We start from the raw sequence: 17,344 nt of genomic DNA, 5'->3' as shown, positions 1-17,344 counted from the left end.
CCGAACGCTGTCTCAGATTCCCCCGAAACCGCCAACAAAAGGTACTTTGCTACGCTCGACCTAAAAATGTGTCATTTACAATACCAATAGCTCAAACTTTCCTAATGCGAGACCTATTGCATTGCAAATGCTTGTTTTCTTGTGCCACAGCCATGAATTTCTTATGAGCCTCCACCTGTCTGCCCTGTTACAGCTGAGAACTGACTGTACATCACATAGCAGTCTGTCTTCTCGCTGACTGTAAGTTGTGTTAGTAGTCGCTCGCACCTGGGTCAGGTGATTGTGAGAGCCACTGTGGTGCTTGCCAACGTAACTTCTCAGTGCGCCAAGTATCACTGAGTCAGCAGAGCTTGTAGTGTAGCTCTGTGTGACAAACTGCGAGTGGAGTAATGGTGCCACCAGCAGGGTTTGGCAGGTAGTGGGCGGCATGCAGGACCAAGGCACATTGTTCAGTAATACAGCTTGTGGATTATGATGTGATTCGTCTTAGAGGTCCTTGTTGCTTTAATGGGTGTAATTTCTGTAATTTACATGTTTTTCTTGTCTTCATTGCTAGATTTTGCTCATGAGAAAGTGTCACTCATAGTCATTGAAATGTCGCTCATAATTACAATGCATTTAAGAAAATGTCACACATAGCAATCTGAAACCTTGGCAGCTATGCTTCTAAGGTCGCAAAAGCGAGACCTATTGGAGATGCCAATGCTTGTTCTGGTTTGTCGATAGTCTCTTTCCTAAGAGACTATCGACAAACCAGACTGCGTGCAGCTCGAGTAGCCTTAGCGAGCCCTGACACTGGAAGCAGGGGAAACACTGGAGATGAAGCAGTGCGCTCCAAGAAAAGGATCGGCCAGCGCTACACGCAGTGAAAGGACATCGAAGCGCTACACGCCGTGAAAGGGAATTGAGCAGCGCTTCACCCAGTGGAAGGGGTTCGAGCAGTGCCAAACGGTGAAAGGGGGTCGAGCAGCACCACACGCAGTAAAAAGACACCGAGCAGCACTACACGCAGTGAAAGGACATTGAAGCGCTCCCCTGAAACACTGCATCCAATAGGGGGATCGTGCAGCAAAGAAGCACTGCATGCAGTGGAAGGGCTCCAAGGGCTGAGTCTATATTTCTTTAGTTTTCTGATCTTTATTTTTAGCTTTTATTTGTATTTATTTTACTGGGCTAGCTTGCTGGGTTCTTCAAACCTATATTTAGTATATCAAGAGTTTCTAGTTCTGTGTTGCCAAATGTGGAAGGTTTCCCATTGCACAGATTGAAGTGGACGGCCATCTTAACTTTTCTGGCCCATCCATCTAGAAGGTACTGCAGGGCAGAGTGGAGGCTGTCCTCGAATGCCCTAATCGCAGAAAGGGAAAGAGGACTGAACTTTTGCCTTCACTAAAACAGAAAGAGGACTGAGCCAGAAGCTCACCACATGCATAGAAAGATGTTTACTACAGCGGCCATCTTGGGTTGGGAATAGAGTTTATAGCCATCTCAATCTATTCCACTACAGATTCCTAGTAAAACTCCCACCCTGGATATGGGCATTTGTTAAACAATCCTTGCTTGTGGTCCCGCTGTCTTAAGACGTGCCGCACAGCGCAGACCGTCAGGCTGGCTGTGAAGGAGGACTACAAGGCCATCAGGAGGATGCTGTTGCCTCATCTACAGCTGTGCAACAAGTAGTGCCAGCTGCACCGTTTAGGCCTTTTACAGCTGCGCAGCAAGTAGTGCTAGCTGCACCGTTTAGGCCTTTCTACAGCTGCGCAGCAAGTAGTGCCAGCTACACCGTTTAGGTCATGAACAGCTGTGCAGCAAGCAGTGCCAGCTGCATTGTTTAGGCCCTTTACAGCTGCGCAGCAAGTAGTGACAGCTGCACCGTTTAGGCCTTTTACAGCTGCGCAGCAAGTAGTGCCAGTTGCACCGTTTAGGCCTTTTACAGCTGCGTAGCAAGTAGTGCCAGCTGCACCGTTTAGGCCTTTTACAGCTACGCAGCAAGTAGTGCCAGCTGCACCGTTCAGAACTTTAACAGCTGTGCAGCAAGTAGTGCCAGCTGCATCGTTTAAACTACTTTATCAGTGGAGTCAGTTCTGATTGAGTAGGACTCCCGCTGCCTTTACAGCAGCCTTGACATTATGGATTCAGGGCATCTGTTCCCCCTGCTTAGATGGCCAGTTGGCCTGGGAGACTGCGAGGTATGTAGGGCGCCAGGCCCTTATACAGACATGTGGTGCTTGGAAATGTTCTCCTTGTAGTATGAGTTTCGCACCCTAATCTGAGCTCCGCTAAAGGTGGTCTTATGATGACGAGGTTGTCGTGCATATTTAGACCTTGTTAGTCAGATTTTGCATATTTAGACCTTGTTAGTCAGATTTTGTTTCACCCCATGCTCTTTGCCCCTAATGTTTGTTATTCTCAGGCGATTAGGGTGCAATAGTAGTCTGTTGAGATTATGGGCGTACAACACGTTTGGTGCCGAATGGGATTCTGTCATAGGCTGATGCTAAGTTCAGTGATCACCAGTGGTCACTGGGTGTTCGTTTATAATCTGTTCTACTTTGACCAAATTTGCTTTGTGATGGGTCTGAAAGTGGTCCAGTTGGTCCTATCTATGTAAACAATTCCTTTGTTTATCTAGTGCCAGGTGACATCATGCATACCTAGATGAAGGGCCCATCAAATACCCACCTCACTTCCCAGACGGCACATTAGTTCTGATTTCTTCACCCAACATTTGGAATATGTGCCCCCTTCTTGTCCTTCTACTTCTCATCACCACCGCTTTCCTAGTAACACTCTTCTCATACCCCCCCACCCTCCCCCGTCTCCTTTTCCCAACATGGCCACCACTCGAGTTAATGCTGGAATTAATTGCTACAAAATCATGTATCCTCCCAACCAGACGAAAGCTTCAGTAAAACGATTGAAGCATAACACTATTGAACGTTTCCCTGATTCCCTTTTTGTTGATCAATTTTACAATGGTCGTTTTGGGAGGCTCAAAAATGATTTCATCTTTTTCACTCATGACACCCCCTCTTGGTCCACCAGCTTATATAATTCCCTTTAGGTCACCTCCTCCTACTCCATCCCTCATGGCAAACAACTAAAAATTTCCCCCTCTGCGTGTTTCAACGGCTACCTCACTATCTCACTCTATAACAACGGTACTGTCATGATCCAAGGCAAAGACACCTGTCTCTCGCTCTTTGACCACCTCTTCCCCTCCCTACTCCCCTCCTCTGCGACTGTGTTATCCCCTGACTCTTCATCTAGCTCCACCCACTACTCACTTTCTCCTCCCCTGACCCCCCTACATTCCATCAGGGTGCACCCTCGAGAAGCACAGGTAGCCCCTTTTCCCTCCCCCTCCCCTGTGCCCTCCTCACCTATGCCTCCCCCCTTACAGTTTGCCCCCCATTTATCAATTCAGCCTTACCTCTAACGAATACGCTCCTCATCCAATCTGCACCATCCCGGTTCCCCAATCTCTTCACCTCACCCATACTCCTACCTGCCACACCCCTTTTCAGTTCACCTCTCCTCCAACCCTCTCCCCCGGTTAACCTTCCCCACGCTCCCCTTATGGCTCCTTCCCCCCCTCTCCTCTACCCCCCTCCTCCCCTCGTTATTCACCCTCATTTCTCCACAAACCTATTGCATCTCTCTCCTTCCCCCCACTCCTCCAGCTGTGCTGTGCTACCCCCTTTCCCCCCTTGGTAACCCTTTCCATTTCCCTCCCTCGGGCACAGCAGAACCACTTCCTTTCTTCAGCTTCCCATTCTCCCAACCCCCCTCACTCTGCCAGATGCCAGTTTCCTCACAGCCACCCCTTCTCGATGACAGGACCTCTTCAACCACCTCCCCTCTTTTCCTCCCTAACCCCCTACATTCCATGACGCCACTCAGGTCTCCCCTCTCCTTCTACCATACCGCCCTGATCCGCACCCATCTCCCCCTAAATTTGTCCTTAATTCCTTTCCTTGTTGCATTTCCAACAAAGACAACTCTCCCTTCACCTCTGACTCACCAACTCCCGCTCTCAACCTCCACCTTTCCCCACTTTTGAACCCTATACCCCAACTCCCCTCCTGTACCCCCACCTCTCCCTGCCTTCCACCACCATTTCCACCCCCTCCCGTTTCCATCCAGCCACCCAACCATCCGTGCTCTGCCTTACTCTGTCTGGAAAATAAGCTAGACTCTCTGATCACCTCCATCTCCCAGCTTGTAACTGCCATTTCACTTTTAAGCTCCAAGATTTCCACCTTTCCATATACCTCTACTCCTTTGGAAAACCCTCACCATCCCATGAGATGTACCTCGTCCCCTCACCCCACTATAGCCAAGCTGAACCTGTCATCTACAAACTTTGTCAACTCACACAAGCCTTTGAATGCCTCCCTTCTGCAACCTGCACCTCCCAGTAACCCTACTATCTACTCTATTCTGACCATCTCCTCTGTCAGAACCAAGCATCCACCTAAACCCTCCCGAGCACCCTCGTATAAACACAATATCCCGATCACCCTTCAGAGCCCAATTGCCCCCGTCACCAAAACAGTCTTGACAGAGCTGCGCTGTCTGCTCCACAACTGCAGATCTGCAGTAAAACACAAACTTGAAATCTCCGATACCATCACCCTTCATAATATAGACATGCTCTTTCTCACAGAGACCTGGTTCAACGATACCTCTCACTCGATCTTGGATCTCCTATTACCCACAGGCTATTCTTTACTTAGGAATGACAGAACTGACAGCGTTGGGGTAGGTGTTGCAGTCATCTTTAGGAACTCCCTTCAACTGAAGGCTTCTCCTTTCAGCTCCTTCCGCACTTTTGAATGCCTTTCTCTTGAGCTCCAATTGCACCACCGCTCACCCATCAGAATCCGTGTCATTTACCGCCCGCCGGGTAGCGGCCCTTCGTTTATGGAGGAACTCACTGACTTCATCAGCGACCAATACTCGCAAAGTGACAATCAGACCTTTGTGGGTGACTGCAATCTCCACTGGGGCTCACCGCAAGACTCTTCTGCGAACTCGCTGGCCACCTTCCTCTCAGCTAACGATCTTATCCAACACTGCACAGAATCAGCACACTCTAAGGGCTCAATCCTGGACCTTGTTATTTCTAAAGCAGACATGCTTTCTATCACTTCCCCTATTCATGTAGACTGGTCTGACCACCTCCTCATCCCATTTTCTCTTCACCTATCACACTCTATAACTCTTGGCCAACCTAAGAGGGCTACCGCCTGGTTCCGTGATGCTAAAAATATTGATGTTGTTTCCCTCTGTGAATCAGCTTTGTTATCACTTCCAAGGCTAGACCCGAACCTAGATGTTGACGAACTCACCTCCCAATGCCTCACAGTCCTTGCAGTCGAAATCAACAACGTCGCTCCTCTCCAAAGTAAAAAGATAAGGCCCACTCCCTCAGCACCCTGGTTCAACAAATCCCTCTATGAAGAAAGGAAGCAACTAAGATTCCTGGAGAAACAATGGAGGCAAGCGCCCTCCACTGATAATCTGGCCACGCTTCGCTCAGCAAGATCCAAGTACCACAAGAACATCTTCCTTGAGAAAGCGTCGCACTTCAGACCCCTCCTTGACTCTGCCAAAAATAGACCCAAAAAATTATTCGATCTCATCAAGGTTCCTAACAGCTCTCCCCCAACTTCCATGCTGGAGGATTCTACAAAGAAAGCAGCAGATTTTGGTATATTCTTTGACGAAAAAGTGAAATCCCTTGTGGCTCAGGTCACTCATCCTACCCCTCCAGAGGAGCGCAAATCCTTAGCTATTCGGCAGAACTTTGACCCCATCTCTGAAGATGCCCTCCTCAAGTGCATCCTCGAAACAAAGCCCTCCAACCATTCTCTTGACCCCATCCCCAGTGCCATTGCCATTGACTTCTATTCCCATTCTCTTTCCTATTGGACCACTCTGGTCAACCTCTCCCTCTGTCAAGGCTCCCTTCCTGTCTCCTTCAAAACTGGACAGGTCACCCCTCTGCTTAAAAAACCCACTGCTGATGCTAAAGACCTCAACAACTTCCGCCCCATCACTAATCTACCCTTTCTTGCGAAGATCACAGAAAGATTTGTAGCGAAACAACTCTCTCGTCATATCAAGGACAATGATCTTCTTGACAATTGTCAGTCTGGCTACATCCAAAACTGCAGCACTGAAACAGCCCTATTGCAAGTGGTCGATGACGCGCTGAGGATACTCGACCGGGGGGGGGGGGGGGGGGGGGTCCTGTCTTCTAATTCTCCTCGACCTTTCTGCAGCCTTTGACACTGTCAATCACGACACTCTCCTCAACACTCTGCATCAGAGAATGGGCATGGAGGGCACTGTGCTTAAATGGTTTGCTTCCTTCCTCTCTGATAGATCCCAAATGATCAAAATAGCGAACAGTCTTTCATCTCCTTTGGCGGTAGGTCAAGGTGTTCCTCAGGGCTCTATACTTGCACCTACATTGTTCAATCTCTACCTAGAACCACTGGGAAATCTCCTAAGTAAATCCGGGATCCACTATCATCTCTACGCAGATGACACTCAAATCTACCTCAAGGTTGCCTCCACTCATGATCTCGCCATCCTAAGCTCGACTCTTGACTCCATTCAAAACTGGATGTCAACTCATCAACTGATTCTGAATCCCTCCAAAACTGAATTCCTCCTCCTCTCTTCCTCACTTTCTCCTCCCCCGGTTCAATCATGGATGGATCAGATGAATCTTCTGAAAAATAAACCCATCATTGTCGACAGCGCAAAATCCCTTGGTGTCATACTCGACAAGAAACTCAATCTCATCCCCCACATCAACTCCATTGCAAAATCTGCACGATACCAACTGCGCCTTCTTTGGGGAATTCGTCGCTTTTTCCCTGAACAAGACCTTAAAACACTGGTGCAATCGCTGGTCCTCTCAAGACTGGACTACTGCAATTCTCTGCTTACTGGCCTCCCCAAATCCCACCTGTCCTCCCTTAAATCTGTCCTCCACTCAGCAGCCCGTTTCATTTGTGGGGCGAAAAGAAGCGACCACATCACACCGTTGTTATCCACCCTTCGCTGGCTTCCAATCGAGGCTAGAGCTATCTACAAGACTGCCTGTATCACCCACAAAGCCTTGCACTCCTCCTCTCCTCTCTACCTGTCGAATAAACTGAAACTGTCTAGAGGCTCTAGACCATCTCGTAATGCGGAAAATCTACTGCTTGAACCCCCCACTTTCAAGAAGGAAAGATTGCTGGCCCAATCCTTTTCAGGCAGCGCAATGAGAATCTGGAACTCACTTCCACCTCAGCTCCGGACCACCTCCTCCTCCCAGGCCTTCAAAATGGACCTCAAAGTTCTCCTCCTCCAAAGACACCTCCAAATCTAATTCACGCCCTCTCTATCACCTGAAGGAAGGCCTCCCATTATTGAAAATTCTATTGTCCTTGACTATTGAAGTGCTTTCCCAGTGTGTTCTGGCAGTTTGAGTGTTTACCATTTATTACAGTATTATCCTTGTACCTGTGTATGGTACCCTTTTGTAACTTGCACATGTCACTTTCTCTTGTATCACACTGTATGCTACCTCTCACTTTTTGTTTCCTTTAGATACTTGCACAAGTGCCACCATTGCCTAAGTAACGTTTGTTCTTGTGCTGGAGTGTCTGCCATTTATTGCAGTATTATACCTCTACTTGTACTTTGTACGCTTTTGTAACCTGCACACATATCACGTTTTCCTCCTGTAATGTACCGATTGCTACCTCATGTATTTTGTTTGCTCACTATTGTCATTTTTGATTCATGTAACGTAACGTTTGCTTTTGTAATTTGTTCACTTGTAATTTTTCTCCTCATGTATCATTGCTGTTCCTATTGTGAAGCGCTCTGACACCTTCGGGTAAAGTCCGCACTATATAAAATCGCATTAATAAATACATAAATAAATAAATAAAAGATGGCAGTGGTACAACAAGGGTCCCGAATTTCACGTGCGCGCCACATGAGGGCAGTGTTTCTTTAGTCACCCAAGAGCATACATTATAAAACAGGGTCATGTTCCAGAAACCGTAGACTGTGGGTTTCCTGGGGAATCGATCGCTCTACTACTTACTCAACAGTAATTACCCATCAGGCTTCTGGGTGTAGCACGCATGCCGTGCCCAACCCGCCGTAAGTCCTGGCAGGTGTGAAGTAACGTGAACTGCGTGCTCGTGAACAGAAGAGGGGGTGGCAGAGTGTTAGAAGTCGTGGACACTGCTGGATAGTGTTTGGGGGAGCCAGAGAGCCCTGGGTTGAAGGGGTCTGCCTCCGTTATCCTCCCCGTTGTCCCCAAGACCCCTTCGTGGTTCCTCTCCCTAATAGAAGTATTTGTTTTGTGTCCACAGTAGGAGGGATTGTCCGAGGGACAGCTGGGACTCGAGCTCCTCGTTTCATAAGGGCTCGCATTACTAGTTGGGCGGAGATCACACGTCTGGCACGCCCGGTTGGACTAGGCCTTCGGGTTGTTGTGAGACACATGTACCACTGTTTGAGGAAGAGCCCCCCAGAGGGTCCTGAAGATGTGGCGCTGCCTTGGCAAGGCCTGGATTGGATCTTCATGTAGTCTTTACACCTTAATGACCCACTGGCAGGCACTTTGAGAAACCTGCACTCCCTTCAGCCTCTTACCCATCAATTGTGACCCACTAGAAGAAGCACATACAATCTGAATGTAAAGAGACCCCTACCAATAAGCCACGCCACAGCGCACACAATACAACATCAATAAGCAGTCTGAGGAAAAACAACATGTTGGAAAAAGCAAGTAAATAAAGTAAAACTCGAGGAATGTAAACATGAGCGTTCTCACTGTCATGGATTCATTATCATTACATTATTCTGATTACTCACTGCTGCCTTTTGGCATTAGTTTCTCCAGATATCACACTTATGTTTTTGAGGAGACCAAGCCCAAGGGCACAGTCCATGTGGATTAGAAAAGTGCCTGCTCACCAAGACCAGGCGCAGCTGGTGCTGTTTTTTTTCTGGCTCACACCCACACAAGGGAGGCACAGCTGTAAAGCATGTTTATTTATTTATTTATTTATGCATTTTTATATAGCGCGGACTATACCCGAAGGTGTCAGATCGCTTCACAAAAGGAACAGAAATGAAACATAATGAGAAACATTACAAAAGAACAGATTACAAAAGCTTACGTTACGTTACATAAGGTAATAGTGACAATTTTGAGCAAACAAAATACATGAGGTAGTAAAAATTGTGAGCAACCAAAAATACATGAGGTAGTAAAGGTAATAGTGACAATTGTGAGCAAACAAAATACATGAGGTAGTAAAAATTGTGAGCAACCAAAAACATGAGGTAGTAAAAAGTGCACAAGAGGAAAAAGTGACAAGTGTGCAATTACAAGAGAAAACAAAGTATAATTTGAGGTATAATACTGCAATAAGTATATAATAACTAACCCTGGGCGTAGTGGGCCTAGTGGGGCTTCGCGGAGCTACGTGAAGTGGGCGAGGAACTAAGCCCACCTCCGCACTCCGCGTAGCCCCACTACGCACCGCAGGCCTCCCTCCCGCCCTCCCTAAATACTTTAAATTACATCTGTAAAAGAATTAAAAGGCACTTACCTTGCCCGCCGCTGCCCACCGCTGCCCGTCGCGTCTCCGGGGCACCCTCTCTTCATCGCCGCCGTCTTGGGTAATAATGCGCATGCGCGGGCGGCCGCGCATGCGCATTTCTCGTGAGAAATGCGCATGCGCGGCCGCCCGCGCATGCGCATTATTACCCAAGACGGAAGCGACGAAGAGAGCGAGCCCCGGGGACGCGGCGGGCAGCGGCGGGCAAGGTAAGTGCCTTTTAATTCTTTTACAGATTTAATTTAAAGTATTTAGGGAGGGCGGGAGGGAGGCGGGTGGCGGCCAGCTACGCTCCGTCTGCGGAGCGTGCGTAGTGCCGAATTCTACGCCTGCTACGCAAAATGCGTAGAAGCCGGCACTACGCACACTCTGTGCACGGAGCGTAGCTGCCCGCCCACCCTTAATAATAACTCAGGCACAAGAACAAGCGTTACGTAGACAAAGGTGGCACTTGAGCAAGTATCAAAGGTAAAAACATGTGAGAGTTAGCAAACCATGTGTTACAAGGGCAAAGTGGTGTGTGCATGTTACAAAAGGGCACCAAACACAAGTACATGGAAAATACTGCAAAAAGGCAGACACTCCAACCCCAGGAATACACTGGGAAGGCACTTCCATGGTCATGGAAAGTAGAATTTATCAGTAGTGGGAAGTCTTCCTCCAAATAACACGAGGACGTGAATTACTTTTGGAGGTGTCTCTGGAGGAGGAGAACTTTGAGGTCCCTTTTGAAGGCCTGGGAGGAGGCGGTGGTCCGGAGCTGAGGCAGAAAGGAGTTCCAGATTCTCACTGCGTTGCCTGAAAAGGATTGGGCCATTGTTCTCTCCTTCTTGAAAGTGGGAGGTTCAAGCAGTAGATTCTCCGCATTGCGTGAAGGTCTAGAGCCTCCAGAGAGTTTCAGTTTATTCGCCAGGTAGCGAGGAGAGGAGGAGTGCAAGGCTTTGTGGGTGATACAAGCGGTCTTGTAGATAGCTCTAGCCTCGAAGGGAAGCCAGCGGAGGGTGGATAACATTGGTGTGATGTGATCGCTTCTTTTGGCCCCATAAATGAAGCGAGCTGCTGAATGGAAAACAGACTTAAGTGGGGACAGGTGAGATTTGGGGAGGCCAGTAAGAAGAGAATTGCAGTAGTCTAGTCTGGAGAGGACCAACGATTGCACCAGGGTTATAAGGTCCTGCTCCGGGAAGAAGCGTTGGATTCCCCAAAGAAGGCGCAGTTGGTAACGAGCAGATTTTGCAATAGAATTGATGTGAGGAGTTAGATTGAGTTTTTTTGTCTAGAATGACACCAAGGGATTTTGCGCTGTCGACAATGATGGGTTTATTGTTTAGTAGATTCATCTGATCCATCCATGATTGAACCGGGGGAGGAGAGAGTGAGGAGGAGAAGAGGAGGAATTCAGTTTTGGAGGGATTCAGAATCAGTTGATGAGTTGACATCCAGTTTTGGATGGAGTCCAGAGTAGAGCTTAGGATGGAGAGATCATGAGTGGAGGCAACCTTGAGGTAGAGTTGAGTGTCGTCTGCATAGAGATGATAGTGAATCCCGGATTTGTTTAGGAGGTTTCCCAGTGGTTCTAAGTAGAGATTGAACAATGTGGGTGCAAGTATAGAGCCTTGAGGAACACCCTGACCTACTGCCATAGGAGAAGAAAGACTGTTCGCTATTTTGATCATTTGGGATCTGTCAGAGAGGAATGATGCAAACCATTTAAGCACAGTGCCCTCCATGCCCATTCTCCGTTGAAGGATATTGAGGACGGTGTTGTGATTGACAGTGTCTTAGGCTGTAGAAAGGTCAAGGAGAATTAGAAGACAGGACCCCCCCCGAATCGAGTATCCTCAGCGCGTCATCAACCACTTGCAGTAGGGCTGTTTCAGTGATGCAGTTTTGGATGAAGCCGGACTGACAATTGTCAAGAAGATCATTGTCCTTGATATGACGAGAGAGTTGTTTTGCTACACATCTTTCTGTGATCTTCGCAAGAAAGGGTAGATTAGTAATGGGGCGGAAGTTGTTGAGGTCTTTAGCATCAGCAGTGGGTTTTTTAAGCAGAGGGGTGACCTGTCCAGTTTTGAAGGAGACAGGAAGGGAGCCTTGACAGAGGGAAAGGTTGATCAGAGTGGTCCAATAGGAAAGGGAATGGGTATAGAAGTCAAAGGCAATGGCACTGGGGATAGGGTCAAGAGAATGGTTGGAGGGCTTTGTTTCGCGTATGCACTCGAGAAGGGCATCTTCAGATATGGGGTCAAAGCTCTGCCAAATGGCTAAGGATTTGCGCTCCTCTGGAGGTGTAGGATGAGCGACCTGATCCACAAGTGATTTCACTTTTTCATCGAAGAAAATAGCGAAATCCGCTGCTCTCTTAGTAGAATCCTCCACCTCGGAGGATGGGGGAGAGCAGCTCGTAATCTTGATGAGATCGAATAGTTTTTTGGGTCTATTTTTGGCGGAGTCAAGGAGGGTTTTGAAGTGCGCCGCTTTCTCAAGGAAGATATGCTTGTGGTACTTGGATCTTGCTGTGCGAAGCATGGCTAAATTGTCTGTGGAGGGCACTTGCCTCCATTGCTTCTCCAGGAATCTTAGCTGCTTCCTTTCCTCATAAAGGGACTTGTTGAACCAAGGTGCTGAGGGAGTGGGCCTTATCCTTTTGCTTTTGAGTGGAGCGACGTTATTAATTTCAGCTGCAAGAACTGTGAGGCATTGGGAGGTGAGATCATCAACAGCTATGTTCGGGTCTAGCCTTGGAAGTGATAGCAAAGCTGATTCACAGAGGGGACCGACATCAATATTATTGGCATCCCGGAACCAGGAGATGGCCCTCTTGGGTTTGCCAAGAGTTATAGAGTGTGAGAGTTGAAGAGAGAATGGGATGAGGTGGTGCTCAGACCAATCTACATGGATTGGGGTAGTGGTAGAAAGCATGCCTGCTTTAGAGGCGTGTATGTATGATGTATGCGTGCATGTAGATGCATGTAGGCGAGGCGTGGCCGGTCCTAGGAGAGAGAACAAGTGGTTCTCTGCCTTACTGACTGAACAACAGCAGCGCAGTCTCAGACTTAAGTAACCGGGCTCCACAGCTCACGCTGGGCTACACTTTAGAACAGCGAAATAAGCCCAGATCACCCTGCAACTTGCATAGACCTTCATGATGATTGTCCTGTTTTTTTTCAGTCCCACTCCTCTGTGCTTCCGTTCAGTGGCGGCTCCTCCACAATGGCAGAGGAGCGTCTCCCCACTGGCTCCGAGCCAGCAGCTGAAAAACCAAACAATACTTTACTCTAGTTTTAGTTTTAGCTGCTGGCTCAGAGCCAGCGCATGTAGGAAGGAGAGGGGCAGGGCGATTAGAGGGGGGCGATTGTGCACTTCTAAGTCCATGGCCGGCCAAACATACATGCACACGTAGGTTTCTCTAACAAGCTGTATTCTACAGCCGGGTTAGCGAAAGGCACAGACTCCCTGTGCCTGAGAGGAGCATAAAACCAGCCCACTTCGGCCAATCCCCACTCTGCTCTCATACTCATGGCTCCCCGTTAGAGAGAGAATCAAGTTTAAATCCATGTGCATCGCTCATCAAGCCTATTGGAAAGCTGGCCCTACAATCAACCATGCTTTGATCACCCCCTATTATCCAAAAAAGAACTTCGCTCCTCTCATGCTTTTCTAGCAGTAGTTCCCAGGATTAAGAGATCCAGAGCAGGAAACCGATCCTTTTCACACAACTCACCCAAGTTATGGAATTCACTTCCCTTGCACCTCAGATCTAATCCCAATCTGCTGACCTTCCGGAAACAACTTAAAACTTTCCTCTTTGACTAATTCTACTCCTTGTTGGTTCCATCTCACTGGAAGCTGTGCTCTTGATTCCTAGTGCCTGGACGCCTCAGGGCAACTGCAGCGCTTTATAAAACCTTTTTTCATTTCATACTATGAGAGCAGCGTCTGGATTGGAAGGGGAGTCTGTTGTCCCAGGGACTACTGGGAGCAGCAGAACGGTGGAGTACCGAAGCGTGAGGTGGCTGCATGAACAGGTAAGTTTTATAGCTTCCGTTCACAGTACTTGTGTGATGTGACTGAGCACAGGGGTGCTATTGACAGCGGATGTATTGCATTACAACGCAGGCTTTTACCCCGCATGCCATAACAACGCAGGGATTACAACGAAACTCGTTACAACGACTTTCACTGGAGGGCGCTGAATAGTGGAATAGTTTAATTTTCTATTCCAACTCCAGCCCACTTTGACAGTAGGGAAGGTGTTGGATAGAAAATAAACTATTCCCTATCCAACAGCGCCCTCCAGCGAAAGTCGTTGTAACAACTTTCGTTGTAATCCCCGCTTTGCAATGGCAGTGCGGGGTAATCCCCGCGTTGTCATGGCTGTTCCCCATTGACAGCCAATGCCTCAGATGGTTGGAGACCAGCTTGCAACTCCTTGAGATAACATTGTGGACCCCTGGGAGTCTGTGGCCCACAGGTTAAGAACCGCAGCTTTACATTTTACACGCACTGATTATAGATTGACAATAAATCATGTGTACAACAGTGTACAGGTTGTTTCACATACAACAATGTTGGTTACAAGCTGGGCAACAGAAATTATGCCTCAGGAGAGGGTCAAATTACGGCACAGGATTTAGTAGATTATGTGGCAAGAAAATGCAAATTATGCTGCATAATGCAGCGTATTTTTAAATAGCATTCCTTCATTATTTAGTCATTTTTAAACTTGTTAACACTGTCTGGGTATTGATTGTACCTCATTAGTACCATTTTAATATCGAAATATAGCAATAAGCAACAAAAAACTTGACCAGTCCAGCTTTGCAAAGGGCTTTTCAGTGAGCTGCAACACGTGTTGCTGTATTTTTTGGAACCGTTTGAGCATGAAACAAAATGTTTTTTTCTTAACATCTGCAGATGGATTATGTGGCAAATGCAGCAAATACATTATTATATGGAAGTTGCCATGGCCGCACAATTGCATATTTCCAGCGGCCCTGGTTACAAGGTGTAGGGGTCACACATTGAGCTTCATATCTCACTGTGCTAGATTATAAGGATTGTAAACAAAAAGATCTCTGTGTTAAAAGCAGTAACCCACTTACCTAGCTACATAAAATAAAAATATGTTTTCTGCATATTACACAATGTACTTTGCAGAAGACACATTAAGCCACAACAGATTTACTGTCATATTTCTCCTTCTTGCCAATTTCTTTGTGACAGAGCTTTTATTTTTTGACAATAAATGTATAAGTTGACTGAATGACCACTTTCCATGACTCCCTTTTCACTGCGCCCGTGACCCCTGATTTCTGGGTTCATGGTGTAACGATTTTCCAATTTCTGCATTACAGTAAGCATCTCTCACAGGGCAATAGCAAGGCTGGAAAAACACTGTGAAGCCTCGTTTCTGTCTGTGATTTTCACGGGAATGCCCAGTGCCAAAGCCTAGAAGAAATCAGCAGGTAGAACACTGAAAAATCTCCATCCTGCGATTCACCTGGAATACGGCGCTTCACATTCGTTGCACTCCATTTAAGAGGGTGAGCAACCAGAATGTTAGTCTTGTTTGTTCCTGAGTCCCTACATCTGCCTTAGCCCCCCTGTGCCATTGGAGCTGGAGCACCCGCTGCACACGGACAGAAAGATGAAGAAAGCAGCCCAATAGAGCTTGCTAGTGGGGTGGAGTCTGCTGTATGCATGCCTTCATTCCAGCTCTTGGTAAGTACTACTACCCCACCCAGAATTCAGCACTCCCCCCTGAAAAAGAAATACTGCATCTTATTATTGGAAAAAATGTTGTAGTGGGATGGGGCATCTGACTGGCATGCTTCTCAGGATTTTTTTCCGACTGCAAAGGCTTGGACGAGGGTACAGTTATAATCAACTAGTCCCCAGCCTTGCTTTCAAATGGTAGCTGGTCTAGAAGTGGGCGAGCTAAGGGGCATATTATCAAGCCTGTGCGCTAAAATTATCGCCGCTTTATCGGCCGAAAACGGCCGATAAAGCGGCGATAATGGGCTTGATAATATGCTCTGTGGAATTCCAATCGAAGCCCATGTTAGATGTCTTCACATCTAACATGTGCTTCGATTGGAATTCCATAGAGCATATTATCAAGCCCATTATCGCCACTTTATCGGCCGTTTTCGGCCGATAAAGCGGCGATAATTTTAGCGCACAGGCTTGATAATATGCCCCTAAGTTATTTACAGGGAGAACCTGTGGATGAGCTAGTCATGAAACTAGCAAGTAATGAATGCAAATAAAATGTAAAGTCACTTCACAATTTTGAAAAAAGTGTATTTCACCTAAATACAGAAATGTTTCAACATAGTATTTCAGATTATATCACTGCATTGACAGGCATTTGCTAAAGATGATAGCTTGAATTTAGTGTGAATTTAGAGACATTCAGACCCACCTCTTCCCTAACAACAATGCTATTAATGAACTAAGAGTCAAGTCAATTGTCATAAGTACCTTCTATGTGGCCTAGATTCTTATTATACATGGAGCAACATTATAGTCCATCATATCAAACACAAACGAAACATTTGCCTATGATCACACAATTTGATCAAGTGTGGAAGCCGGGATTGACCCCAGGATTTCTACTTTAACAATATTCTAATCAGCCACTTGACGGGCATCTCTTTATTATTACTCCTTTTTTACACATCAAAGGTTAATGAATGCGTTGTCTTTAATTTTTGGCACAAGTAGTTGGAGCGTAGCGGCAGGAAGAAGCCACTTGCAAGTCAATTGTTATGTGCACTCTATAAATGTCCTAGATACTTTTTATGTATGGAACATGATTATAGTTGATCAGATCACTCAAAAGAGTTATCTACCGAGCATTCATAGCTACGTGAAAGTGTATAGACTGATGTCTGTATGTTATAATTGTCAACTTGTAATGATTGTTTTACGTTTGGCCAGTACCACAGATTGTTGTGCACTTTCTTTTGCCTACTTGTAGATATTGTGTGCTTGTTTTTTTCTCATTCACGCTGCAACTGTACATTTTCCATTCAAATAGGAGCTGTCCTGCATAATCCTGCTGCTCCTCCATTACCTAAATATTTCAGATTTGTGCAGAAGTATCTAAATCCATCACACCTTAACAAAAATTATTTCCAAACATTTAAAATTTGTTGTTTTTACCAGTTCCAACCACTAAATGTTGAAAAGCTGTTTTCCTTGAAAGGGAGACAAGTTGTATTTTTTTTATAGCTCTGGAAATTTGAGAGCATTGGATAAAGCAGTGTTAACGTTTGCCAAGTTGTCACCCTCCTGGGGATGGCTGGCCTTGTTCCTTGCCCTTCTCACCCCTAACTACTGCAGCAATGCTGCAGAGTTTTTGCGATGTACTGTATCATAACACAATAACACAGGACATTTGCATGTTACAATGCTCTTAGGTCTGGCAGGCTGGTGCAGTTCAGAGCTACGCTATGTATAGAGATGAATGATCAGATGTGCTTACATAGGGCTGGCACCTTTAGGATGAGATAACAGTTACTATGTGAGCCCACCGGTCAGTGTTACTGTACACAAGCAGGCCTTCTTTAGTGCACCATGCTGGCAGCTAACAGTCTAGGATTTTGTTAACCACATGATAGGGATTCAATTATGTAAAATGTGTGACTAATTATTTATTTTGTATGGTTAAGCATCCTTTAGCA

This window comes from Lissotriton vulgaris, chromosome 7 (genome assembly GCF_964263255.1).
Source record: "Lissotriton vulgaris chromosome 7, aLisVul1.2, whole genome shotgun sequence".
In the NCBI taxonomy this organism is placed as follows: Eukaryota; Metazoa; Chordata; class Amphibia; order Caudata; family Salamandridae; genus Lissotriton; species Lissotriton vulgaris.
This window is presented reverse-complemented; position numbering follows the sequence as displayed.